This window comes from Hoplias malabaricus, chromosome Y (assembly GCF_029633855.1).
Source record: "Hoplias malabaricus isolate fHopMal1 chromosome Y, fHopMal1.hap1, whole genome shotgun sequence".
Lineage (NCBI taxonomy): Eukaryota > Metazoa > Chordata > Actinopteri > Characiformes > Erythrinidae > Hoplias > Hoplias malabaricus.
In genome coordinates, this window is record NC_089820.1 from 76,685,510 (window position 1) to 76,698,755 (window position 13,246).

Here is a 13,246-nt window from a genome sequence, read left to right on the forward strand (position 1 = left end):
TAAGCCACAAAGCATATATTTTCCTTAATAAACATGTATCAGCTTATAAAGGATCTTCCTCCAACTGAACTGTGATCATAGGAGGATGCAGTAAACCTGAGCTGATCCGTTGGTTGTGATTATAATAGGTTATAAAGCATAAACAGATCAGTAAAATATCCCAGATACAAGAGAAAATGAAGCAGTTGAGTAAAGTGGTTCATCTAAAGATACCAAAATATTTTTTTTAAATGCTGCTTATTGCTTAACAGCTCCAGGATCACAGCGTGTGTTGAATCAGTTGCGTGCCACACAGAACTGTTCTGACTCCCTGAAACAGAACATAGAACAGGAATTTAATGAATGAGACTGAGAGGTTTAAGTTCTTTTTCAGAGCGTCTGCATGCACTGTACTGATCAACACTGACCTTGTTACCCTCAGTATTTTCACTGTGTTCGTACTTACGTGTGCAAACATGTCTCTGTTGCTATACAAAGAATCAAGAAATGAAATGAACTTTGTCATTAACACAGTCAGAATGCAGCAAGAGCAACCATAAAGCTTTTAATACAAAACTATCTAATACTTGTAGAAATATTTAAATACTCATTACAGGTTCAGGTTTTGTTGATCAAAGAGAAATGTTTGTGTTTGTACCTGGAGTGTCCACCATTTCCTCAGTTTGTTTGCCTTTGACAGCTGTCGTATCTGCAGCTGTTAACATAAGAAATCAGAAAAACTCTTTACTGAAGTGTTGCAAACAACACAACACTTATATAAAGCTGAAATAAAAGTCTATACACATTTATAATGGCTTATAACAGGCCACCGCTATCTCTCAAAGTGCATCACACAGTCATTCACACACTCACAACTGTGGACAGTTACACAAACTCACTCTGTTGCTCAAACAATATCCAATTAACATATAGGTGTTGTGAGGGAAAACTGGAGCACAAAGAATAAACCCACACAGACACAAGGAGAACACACCAAAGTCTTCACAGACAGTGACAGGAAGTAGATATTGAACCCACAACCCCAGAACTCTAGCTGTGTGACAGTGTCATTACCTGTTTCACACTTTGCAGCCCTTGTGTCTTTAACTTCCACTATTTACTGATCAGAAAAAATGACTGCTTTTACCTCGACTGATCACACTCTCCTCTGTTTTCGGGCTGCCAGAAGCTGCCATCACAGTTGCTAATGACAGAAAACAAGAGGAAAGATGTTAGTGGGATATTATTACAGCAGGACAATCAGCAGATATGGGCAGTATTTCTGATAGATGTGATCTTACTTGTAGGTCTTTCAGTGACAGTGAGGTGAACAGTAACTCCCACTTCTCCTGCACTGAACCAGTACCAGCCAGCATCACTCTTCTTCAGTCCACTCATCTCCACACTGACAGCTCCTCTCCCATCATCACTGATCTGCACTGCTGAATTCTGTGATGTTAAGCAGCGCCAGTCTCTAAATCTGCACCACTGCTTCTGTTTATTCTTATAATCAGTTCTGTAGAGACACTGGACACTGACACTGCCCCCTTCCTGACCACTCACTCTGCTGTTTATCACAGACACAGCAGGATCTGAAAAAAGAGGCAGAGAATGAGTGCTGTAAACACATCCTACAAACCGGATTCCCAAAAAGTTGGGACACTAAACAAATTGTGAATAAAAACTGAATGCAATGATGTGGAGGTGACAAATGTCAATATTTTATTTGTAATAGAACATAGATGACAGATCAAAAGTTTAATCTGAGTAAATGTAACATTTTAAAGGAAAAATATTTTGATTCAAAATTTCACAGTGTCAACAAATCCCAAAAAAGTTGGGACAAGTAGCAATAAGTGGCTGGAAAAAGGAAATAGAGCATATAACGAACAGCTGGAAGACCAATTAACACTAATTAGGTCAATTGACAACATGATTGGGTATAAAAAGAGTTTTTCAGAGTGTCAGTGTCTCTCTGAAGCCAAGATAGTAAGAGGATCACCAATTCCACCATTGTTGCGCAGAAAAAACTGCAGCAATAAGAGAATGGTGTTACCCAGCGTAAAATAGCAAAGACTTGTAAGTTATCATCATCAACCGTGCATAACATCATCAAAAGATTCAGAGAATCTGGAACAATTTTAAACAATGGCCGTAAAACTCTACTGGATGCTCGTGATCTCTGGGCCCTTAAACGTCACTGCACCTCAAACAGGAATGCCACTGTCAAGGAAATAACAGAATGGGCTCAGGAATACTTCCAGAAAGCATTGTCAGTGAACACAATCCACCGTGCCATCCGCCGTTGCCAGCTGAAACCCTACAGTGCAAAGAGCAAGCCATTTCTAAGCAAGATCCACAAGCTCAGACATTTGCACTGGGCCAGGGGTCTTTTACAATGGAGTGTGGCAAAATGGAAGACTGTTCTGTGGTCAGATGAGTCACGATTTGAAGTTGTTTATGGAACACTGGGACGCCATGTCATCCGGACCAGAGAGGACAAGGATAACCCAAGTTGTTATCAATGCTCCGTTCAGAAGCCTGCATCACTGATGGTATGGGGTCGCATGAGTGCTTGTGGCATGGGCAGCTTGCATGTCTGGAAAGGCACCATTAATGCAGAGTACTATGTTCAGGTTCTAGAACAACATATGCTCCCATCTAGACGTCATCTCTTTCAGGGAAGACCCTGCATTTTTCAACAAGATAATGCCAGACCACATTCTGCAGCAATTACAACATCATGGCTACGTAGGAGAAGGATCCGGGTACTGAAATGGCAGCCTGCAGTCCAGATCTTTCACCTGTAGAGAACATTTGGCGCATCATAAAGAGGAAGGTGCGACAAAGAAGGCCCAAGACGATTGAACAGTGAGAGGCCTGTATTAGACATGAATGGGAGAGCATTCCTATTTCTAAACTTGAGAAACTGGTCTCCTCTGTCCCCAGACGTCTGTTGAGTGTTGTAAGAAGAAGGGGGGATGCCACACAGTGGTAAAAAATGGCCTTGTCTCAACTTTTTGGGGATTTGTTGATGCCATGAAATTTTGAAACAACATATTTTTCCATTAAAATGATACATTCTCTCAGTTTAAACTTTGATCTGTGATTTGTGTTCTATTCTGAATAAAATATTAGATGTTGGCACCTCCACATCATTGCATTCAGTTTTTATTCACAATTAGTTTAGTATCCCAACTTTTTTGGAATCCTGTTTGTACATCAAACAAGTTTTAAGTTACAGTGAACAGGTTCTACTTCACACAGAGAGACTTCTTACCTGCACTGACCGTCAGGTACAAATAATCACTGTCATCTGGTGTCCATTTATCTCCAATTTCCACATTGCACCAATAATATCCAGAGTCAGAGTCTTGGAGACTGTTGAGTTCCACAGTAAACATATTCTGGGTCGGATAATCAGTGACTGATGTTCTTCCACTTGTGTTTGTACGGGCTACTATTTCACAGGAGCTCCAGTACTTCCCCTTACACCAGTATTTAGGGTTTGATTTGTATTGTTCATCATAAAAACATGGAATGGTGAGAGATCCTCCTCTTTTTACAGCTAGATTTTTCAGTGTCTTCACACTCTCAGACTCTACTGAGAAGAAGTCAAATGGTACAACAGTGTTACTCCGACTCAGGAACTGCTTCAGAACTATATCAGAGGAATAAACTGGTCATAACTGAGCAAACACATTTCACCCTCGTCCTAAATGTTATTATTCAGTATCCACTCTGCACCCTGGAGCAGGTGAGTTAATCAAAGTGTATTTAAAGCAGTGAGAGAGTGAAGAACACACCTCCAGTGCACAGGAATGATGCAGCATTGATCTTACCTGAGATGTAGAGGAAAAACACAGAGAGAATTAAAGAACTCATGAGGGAGTAGAAGTGCATCTTTCTGTAAGAGGCTCCAGAGACAAATACTCTTCCTGCCTCTGAGTGAAGTACATTTCACTGAAGTGTTCTTCCTGTTTCTGACCCTCTCCTGCTCTGAATAGATTGGTATCAAATGAACTTTGGTATTTTTATCTAAAGTTTTAATAGATACATTATTAGAGAATTAAGTTGAATAATATAAATTAAGAATAAAATATAAACTATATATACATTTTGTAAAATTGGTTTAATCAAGATTTGTCAGATTTGAACAGGCCAGGTCCAGAAACATAACAGTTGATGCATTTTCCTAAGGACCCTTCTCAGTCCGGGGTCTAAATACTGGAGGAGGTTTTTGGCCGAATAGAAACTATTTATATGAATGTTCTCCCAAGATTGCTATATCTATTCCAAATGTTACCAATAGGAATTCCAAAACCTACATTCATTGAATTGGATAAAATAATATCTAAATATGGCCTTGGATAAAATAAAATACAATCCAAAGAAGTAAGGCAGAAGGGGGACTTAATCTTCCTGTTCTAAAATACTGTTTTTGGGCAGCACAATTAAGATCGTTAATCTCATGGATTAACGACACACACACACGATGGCTGAATACTGAACAAACAAAGTGTTCTGTGCCATTAAAGGTATTACTATTTTTAGATATTTCGATAAAGGGTTTGTCATTCTGGACTAGAACTACACTTTACATTTGGAACAAAGTTGCAATTAAGATGCCAAAAGAACTTTCAATTTTAACAAGTACCGGACATATTAAATCATTCACTCCTAATATATTAGATAAAGGTTTTGCAAAATGGGCTAATCAGGGGCTTGTGTATATTCATCAGTCAATTGACACAAACAACCTTATGACTTTTGAACAGTTATGCATACATATTCAACTCCAACAAATAATGACTTCTTCAGATATTTACAGCTGCGCTCTTTTTTGAATACACACAACGTATGGGAAAGAGTGCTAAACCCCAATAGAGAAATTCCTATCACAATTCCAGAAAGGTAAAGGGGAAAAGAAATTAATAATGAAATTATACAAGGTATTTTTTATCAATGAATCGACATAAACCTGTTCAGACAAAACAAAGATGGGAGGCAGAGATGGCCAAAACCATTTCTGATGAAATGTGGGAAGAGGCATGGACGAAGGGACATTAAACTACAAATTCAAATACGTGGCGAGAATTTAAGTGAAAAATTATTAGTAGATATTTCAGGACACCGGATGTAGTTGCTAAGATGGACCCTAGAGTACCAAGCTTGTGTTGGAGAAATTGTGGCACAGCAATACCTAACCACACACACATCTTCTGGACATGCCCTAAACTGCAGATCTTTTGGGACGAAGTGTACAGGGCTATAAACCAGATCTATCAGGGAGTTATACCAAAGGATATCACAGTCGCAGTGCACAGTATCGCCCCAGTAGGTGTACAAGGAAGGGCCAAATCGTATATTTTAAACATCCTTTTTGCAGCAGCTTTGAAATGCATTACTATGAAGTGGATGCAATTAGAGCCACCATCCTACAAAGCTTGGGTCCAAAAAGTAGGCAAACTGTTCCAAATGGAAAAGATAACATACTCATTAAGACTCCAAAAGCATATTTTCAGGCTATGGTGGGAACTTGCCTTATTCATGTAATGGTCCTATTAGAAAATTGGAGCTGACCTCCTATTCACCCTTCCTCCATGTTGTTGTAATGTTGGATAGCACGACATTGCCACTTAAACTTGACATTTCTATCTTGTTTATATTGTGATGTGGAAACCATATAGAATCTGTTGTAAAATGTTAAGTTGTTTACTTTATTGAGGGTCTGTCAAGCTTATTAACTACCCATTGTTGTAAAGATCTGAGATTTGCTCTGTTATTGATAAAAAAGTTCTAAATACTGGAGGAGATAAGAGAAGTCGCCTCAAATCCCACTGAAGCAGCTTCCAGGGAAGGACACATCAGGGTACACTACCCAAAAAACAGTTACAGATTTCAGAGTGACCTCATTGTGTTCACGCCCAGAGGACGGTCAACCAGGATTTATATTCTGCTTTTTGTGTGTATTAATCCAATTAAAGAAAAATCTGCATTAACCACTTGATAAAAAATAAAAACACTCACACACTGAATAGCCCATTAACACACCAACAGGTTTTGGGGTTTTGGGAGGAAACTGAAGCAGCAAAAAAAAACAAAAAACCTACAGACACAGAGAACACCACAAACTCACACAGAGAGTGACCCTTGGTGGGGATTGAACCCCTGGAGCTGTGCAGCAGTGACACACTGTTTCACACTGTGCTGCCCTTGTCTGGGGTTTTACCCCGAGTGTTCACATTTTCCTCTGTTTTCTAGCTGCCAGAAACTGGCATCACATTTGTTAGGTAACTATGCAGGAACTAAGCAGGAACTAATTATTAGTGCTGCATTAACATCTAAACCATGCCTGTGAACTACTAAGAATTACAGATTAATTACTCAGTAAGAAATAGTTAATGAATGATGAATGAAGGTAGTTCACTATTAAGTAAACAATAATTACTGATTCTCACATAAATCCTGGAGAACTACATATTAATTATGTCTCCATCAGAATAACTGTTCATTAATCATTGGTTACATCAACATCTTACAGGTCACCTGGAGAACTATAATCTAAATACACTTCCTACAGCTGGAGACACCACACCCTGTAAGCAGCAACCTTAAATATTTAATCTTCAGCATCAGCCAAATATTAGTGAAATGTGCTACAATACTTCAGCATAAAGTAGTCTGCTTAGCTCTACTGTTTCAGAATACATCAGTTACTTCTGTCAAAGTGATAGTATTATTTATTTATTTATTTAAGTCCTTAGCATGATCATCACACTATGTTCTACCTCCTTATTCTGTAAGAAATGTTTAGAAATGTACAAGTAATTTTTGTTAGATAATGAATTATTTTCACTGTGTAGTCACTGTGGTTTTTTTGGGAGCTAACAGGAAAACATTATAACTCATTACTAATGGACAAGGTGTAACTGTGTTATTTATTAGGTGTTAATAATGATCAGGAACATTATTATAAAGTGAAACTCACTGTAACTCATTTCTAATTACTACTACTCCAAAGCATTCAGTTGTATTGGTTGTAATAAAAGGAACATTATTACAGTTTATTTTGTCACTTTAACTCAAGACCCTTTCATCAGTACAATGTCTCTTATTTCCTAAAACAGCAGCAGTTATTGTGTAAGAATTGGCACTGATAAGAAGTCTTCAAGGACTGCAGTGTTACTAAAAGCAGAAGTTTCCTTCACACTTGAGTTGTGGGTGTTTGGACAAAGGGGAACCAGGTTGGTGCAGAAATATGTATAAAAAGAAGTTTAAATACTCCTCCAGTACGTTATATAGGGTGATTGTAGGTTTATTCACACTTATTCTTTTATTATGAACCTGTTACAACCTAAGTGAACACAACACAGATTTGCAGATTTGAATGGAGACTGGAAAATGTCAGACACACACTACACTGGGGATAGGCCATACAACAACTCGCTGTGGTTATGGTTTGTGCTGATGTTTGTGTAAATCCATATAAATGTCTTTGGGTTGTAAATGGGAAGACTTGGCCAGTACGGTCTCTACACACTACAGAAGGGAGCTGGACATTATTAGAATAGCACATAGTTGAGGATACATTACACCTTAATGGTTTCATAAACGGGTAGGCTCCAGACTCACTGTGATCCTGAACTAGATAATTGTTTACAGACAATAAATTAATGTTAATTATTAGAGAATACACATCTGTCTCATTGACGAGTGAACAGAAAGGATCTGTTAGACTGAAGCAACACTGTGATAAAAGCAATCACACCTAAAGCAGTGAGAGAGTAAAGAACACAAAGAACACCTCCAGTGCACAGGAATGATGCAGCATTGATCTTACCTGAGATGCAGAGGAAGAACACAGAGAGAATTAAGGAACTCATGAGGGAGTAGAAGTGCATCTTTCTGTAAGATGCTCCAGAGACAAATACTCTTCCTGCCTCTGAGTGAAGCAGTTCTTCAGCATTCTTCCTGTTTTCACTTGCTGCTACTGACTGGATCAGTCCTACACTCAAACTAATTGATGAATTTAAACACAGTATTGCCACAGAGTCACAACATTATGCGGAGTGACAATTACTGTTCAAATTACAAGTAGAACACATCACAGAGAAATGTTCCTTTGATAAATATATTTAAATCTTAATTCCTTTTTCTCCACCATGTTTGTCAAACAACTATAAACTAAACTGTTCATTCTGACTGGTCCTCAACTTCCTTTCATGGAGCTTTGGATAACAAGACTGAACTTGGGTCTTAGTGCGGTGTTCAGTGAGGACCACAAACGGCCAACTCCTTTAAATGGCAGCTTGGGCAGTTAATGGACTGTTAAACCAAGGGTGCGTAAGTTGCAGCTGATTCACTCACCCATCATCAAACCTAAACCTATCACAATATTGGCCTGAAATCAACACTTTAATTCCCCTACAGCCAATCACAGTCATTTCACAGGGCTTACTCACACTCACACAGCCTTAAACTACACACCTTATATTCTTTATCAAGTGCAACATACACCAATTACAGAATGCTCCGTCCTCTCTAGGCTTGAACACAGTGAGGTCACTCTGAAATGTGTAACTGTTTTTCTGGGTAGTGTACACTGATATGTCCTTCACTGGAAGCTGCTTCAGCAGGATTTGAAGCGGCTTCTCTCATCTCCTCCAGGATTCTGACTCTGTTCTTTGGAACAGGGGAGGATCAGTAAGAAAACACAGCAACATTTAAGGTTTCTGAACACGGCCTATTCCACAAATCAGCATTAACCTTCTTGCTTTATTCCTGATCCAGTAAGTGAAGGATGTGAGAAAAACAGATATAACCGCAATGTTTTACAGGCTTTGATAATAAGAACTCCCACAATCATTCATTTCTGAATTTTTAAATAAAATATCTAGATCAGAACTAGGTTAAATATTTAAACCAGTTAAAATAAACCAGAGTTTATATTTTATTTATTAATTTTTTTATTCACATTATAATAATTTGATTAATTGACCAAAACATCACAATCATTAAATGATGATCGAATGATCATCCTTTATTTTTTTAACCAATCGATTTAGAGCAGGAAAGGGTCAGAAACAGGAAGAACACTTCAGTGAAATGTACTTCACTCAGAGGCAGGAAGAGTATTTGTCTCTGGAGCCTCTTACAGAAAGATGCACTTCTACTCCCTCATGAGTTCTTTAATTCTCTCTGTGTTCTTCCTCTACATCTCAGGTAAGATCAATGCTGCATCATTCCTGTGCACTGGAGGTGTGTTCTTCACTCTCTCATTGCTTTAAATACACTTTGTCAGATTTTTGTTAGCTCACTACTGTGTGTTTTTTGATATGTGGCCTCATCAGGGACAGAAGAGTTTGTGTTAAGAAAAGGATTATAAAGGACTGCACAGCTACACTTTTCATGAGTAAAATGTGCATTACACCATGTGAACGATCCAAGTCTGTGGATGATCTGCTGAATAGTTTTAATTAAAAACTGCCATTGTTATGGATGAGATTGTGCCAGTTAAAATGAAGGCTATGTCTTGCAAACAGAAAGCACAATGGAGAATTGCCTCTGTTGTTCAAATCCAAAAGAGGGAATGTTGCAAGGCAGAACGCAGATGGCGTAACACAAGTATTCACATTCACAAAGAAATCTACAAAGATAGGCTACGTGAATACGACACAACAATATGCAAAACACGAAAATCCTATTTCTCTATCATCAACAACAATAACGTTAACAACAGCAAAATTCTCTTCACCATGGTCGACAGACTTACTAACTCACCCACACCAATGGCCCCTGAATTATTAACTGAAGATGTAATGAGTTTGCATTATTTTTTAACACTAAAATCCTGAATATCAGGATTAGTGATTAGTACATCTATATCCAACAGTGAGTCTGTACCCTCTCCATCACCTCATAAACACTCCTTAGTTAAAATGTCAGAGTTCAGTACTGTTAATAATGAAATTTTAATTGACACAGTTAATCATCTCAAACCATCCACTTGCAGTCTTGACACACTACCAACCAAATTTTTAAAGAGTGTGTTTCACACTATAGCACCAGACATACTCCACATTGTAAACACGTCACTCATGTCGGGGGTCTTTCCGAGCTCACTAAATACTGCAGTTGTTAAGCCTCTTCTAAAAAAGAATAATTTAGAATCATCTCAGATAAGTAACTACAGACCAATTTCTAATTTCCCGTTCATTGGCAAAATCATTGAGAAAAAAGTTTTCAGGCAAATCACTAGTTTTTTGTCCATAAATAGTAGCCTAGACAAATTCCAGTCCGGGTTTCGGTCTAATCACAGCACTGAGACTGCTCTAATCAAGGTCATTAATGACATTCGCTTAAATACGGAGGCTGGAAAGGTATCTCTTCTATTACTTCTTGACATTAGTGATGCCTTTAACTGTTTTTCTTCTGTAAAGCACTTTGAAATGCTCTGAATGAAAGGTGCTCTATAAATAAACTTGCCTTGCCTTTGATTAACTCACCTGCTCCAGGGTGCAGAGTGAATACTGAATAATAACATTTAGGACAAGGGTGAAATGTGTTTGCTGTTATGACCAGTTTATTCCTCTGATATAGTTCTGAAGCAGATCCTGAGTCGGAGTAACACTGTTGTACCATTTGACTTCTTCTCTGTAGAGTCTGAGAGTGTGAAGACACTGAAAAATCTAGCTGTAAAAAGAGGAGGATCTCTCACCATTCCATGTTTTTATGATGAACAATACAAATCAAACCCTAAATACTGGTGTAAGGGGAAGTACTGGAGCTCCTGTGGAATAGTAGCCCGTACAAACACAAGAGGAAGAACATCAGTCACTGATTATCCGACCCAGAATATGTTTACTGTGGAACTCAACAGTCTCCAAGACTCTGACTCTGGAGATTATTGGTGCGCTGTGGAAAAAGTTGGTTTAGATGACCATGATTATTTGTACCTGACGGTCAGTGCAGGTAAGAAGTCTCTCTGTGTGAAGTAGAACCTGTTCATTGTTACTTAAAGCTTATTTGATGGAGGACATGTTTACAGCACTCATTCTCTGCCTCTTTATTCAGATCCTGCTGTGTCTGTGATAAACAGCAGAGTGAGTGATCAGGAAGGGGGCAGTGTCAGTGTCCAGTGTCTCTACAGAACTGATTATAAAAATAAACAGAAGCAGTGGTGCAGATTTAGAGACTGGCACTGCTTAACATCCCAGAATTCAGCAGTGCAGATCAGTGATGATGGGAGAGGATCGGTCAGTGTGGAGATGAGTGGACTGAAGAAGAGTGATGCTGGCTGGTACTGGTTCAGTGCAGGAGAAGTGGTAGTTACTGTTCACCTCACTGTCACTGAAAGACCTACAAGTAAGATCACATCTATCAGAAACACTGCCCATATCTGCTGACCGTCCTGCTGTAACTGTGCTACTAATATCAGTTTATTTCTCCTTTTCAACAGCAACAACAGCAGTGACTACAAGTTCAACCGAGAAAACCAGCATCAGTGAGACAACATCAGGTATGATCATAAAATGTATAAGAATTAATAAAAGTATAAATAATAGAAATTCTTCATGTTTTTCTTTCTAGGTTCCACAACCCTTAGCAGAAATGTAGAGTCATCAACAGCAATTCAGTAAGTAGTGAAGTTCTAATTTAAGGCTGGCATGCTGTTGAAATGCAAAATGCAGATTTTCTTCTCGTTTGGTAGTGTAGACTTTTACAAACTCAAATCCAATCACCACTAACTTATACATTGTATGACCAAAAGTTTATAGACAATGGTTCACCCAGCTTCTTCCCTGAAATTAGGGACATTAATTGTGATTTTCTCTCCAGTTGTCAGGGATCACGAGGCGGACTGACGGAGGCGGACACACACACTAAAACACAGATAAACTTTATTTCCAAAAAGGAATAACAAAACAAACTAGGACTGGGGCAAAAACCAAAATGAGGGAAAGTAAAAACAAACAGACGTGAGACTAAATGACGACAGGGAAACAAAACAATGACAGGAAACGAAGCGAGGCACGGACGAGACAAGACAAGGAACAGACAACCTGACGGGAGCGACACGACTTAGAACTGAGACACAACCAAGGTGAAATGTCCGACAAACAGGAGAGACGCAAGGGAACTTAAATACAAGACACAGACAAGATGCACCTGGACAGATAACAAGGGGGCAGGGTAACAAATGAGACACAGACAAGGAGGCGGAACAAAGGCAGGACTAGGGAAACAACAAACAGAGCCATGTGCTGAGAGCGAGCACATGGCCGGAAAAACAGACATGACAAGAAGAGGGCGTGACACCTTTTTTCCATGTTTTACACCAGATAAATAATTGGTTTACCCCATCAAGCAAAATATTTGTGTAGGGCAGATATTGGTGTTAGCCATTAAAATCTGTTGTTTTATGTGTACAATATTAATTTGTTTTAAACGTCTCAGTATGCCACTTTTCAGTTTTTGTTTTCCTTGCAGAACAACTGCTTTGTGTACAGACAAAACGTCCTCCTCTGCAAAAACACTTTCTGAACATGTTACTGACTCAAGTAACAATGAGATCACACAAGAAAATTTGTTATAAATAAAAAAGATGTTTATTATTTGTGTACTTGTGTACTGTTTGTGAAAATGAAATATATTATTCACTGTGGGCCTTTGTCAAGAACACTGAGTTGGACTGACGGAGGCGAACACATGCTACAACACAGACTTTTATTTATAAGAAAATAACATAAACACAAACGGACTTGAAGGCAAACACATAGCGAGGAAACATGACTAGGAATAGGACCGAAACAAGAACATGACTAGGGAGAGGAAACAAAACGAAACAAGATGACTAGGAATTCAAACAAAACGAGAAACAGCATAACTAGGAATTATAACAAAATGACATGACTTGGAGTAGGAAACAAAACGAATGACCGATTCAAGCAAGTGACACCAGGGAACTTAAATACATATAGACGCACCTGAAACAGATAACGAGGATGTCGGACAAGGAGGCGGAACAAAGGCGGAGACAAGGACAATACCAAACAGAGCCATGTGCTGAGAGAGCATATGGTGGGGAAAACAGACCACACAGGACGAGGGCGTGACAGCCTTCATGTGTTACATGAATAACTTACACAGGTCATGTGTCCTCATTCACTGCAGCAACAAAAACTCCAAGCTTATCTGGATTCTACTGGCTGTAGGCCTGGGAGTGCTGCTCCTCCTGGTCTGTGTTATAACCTTCATGTTGAGA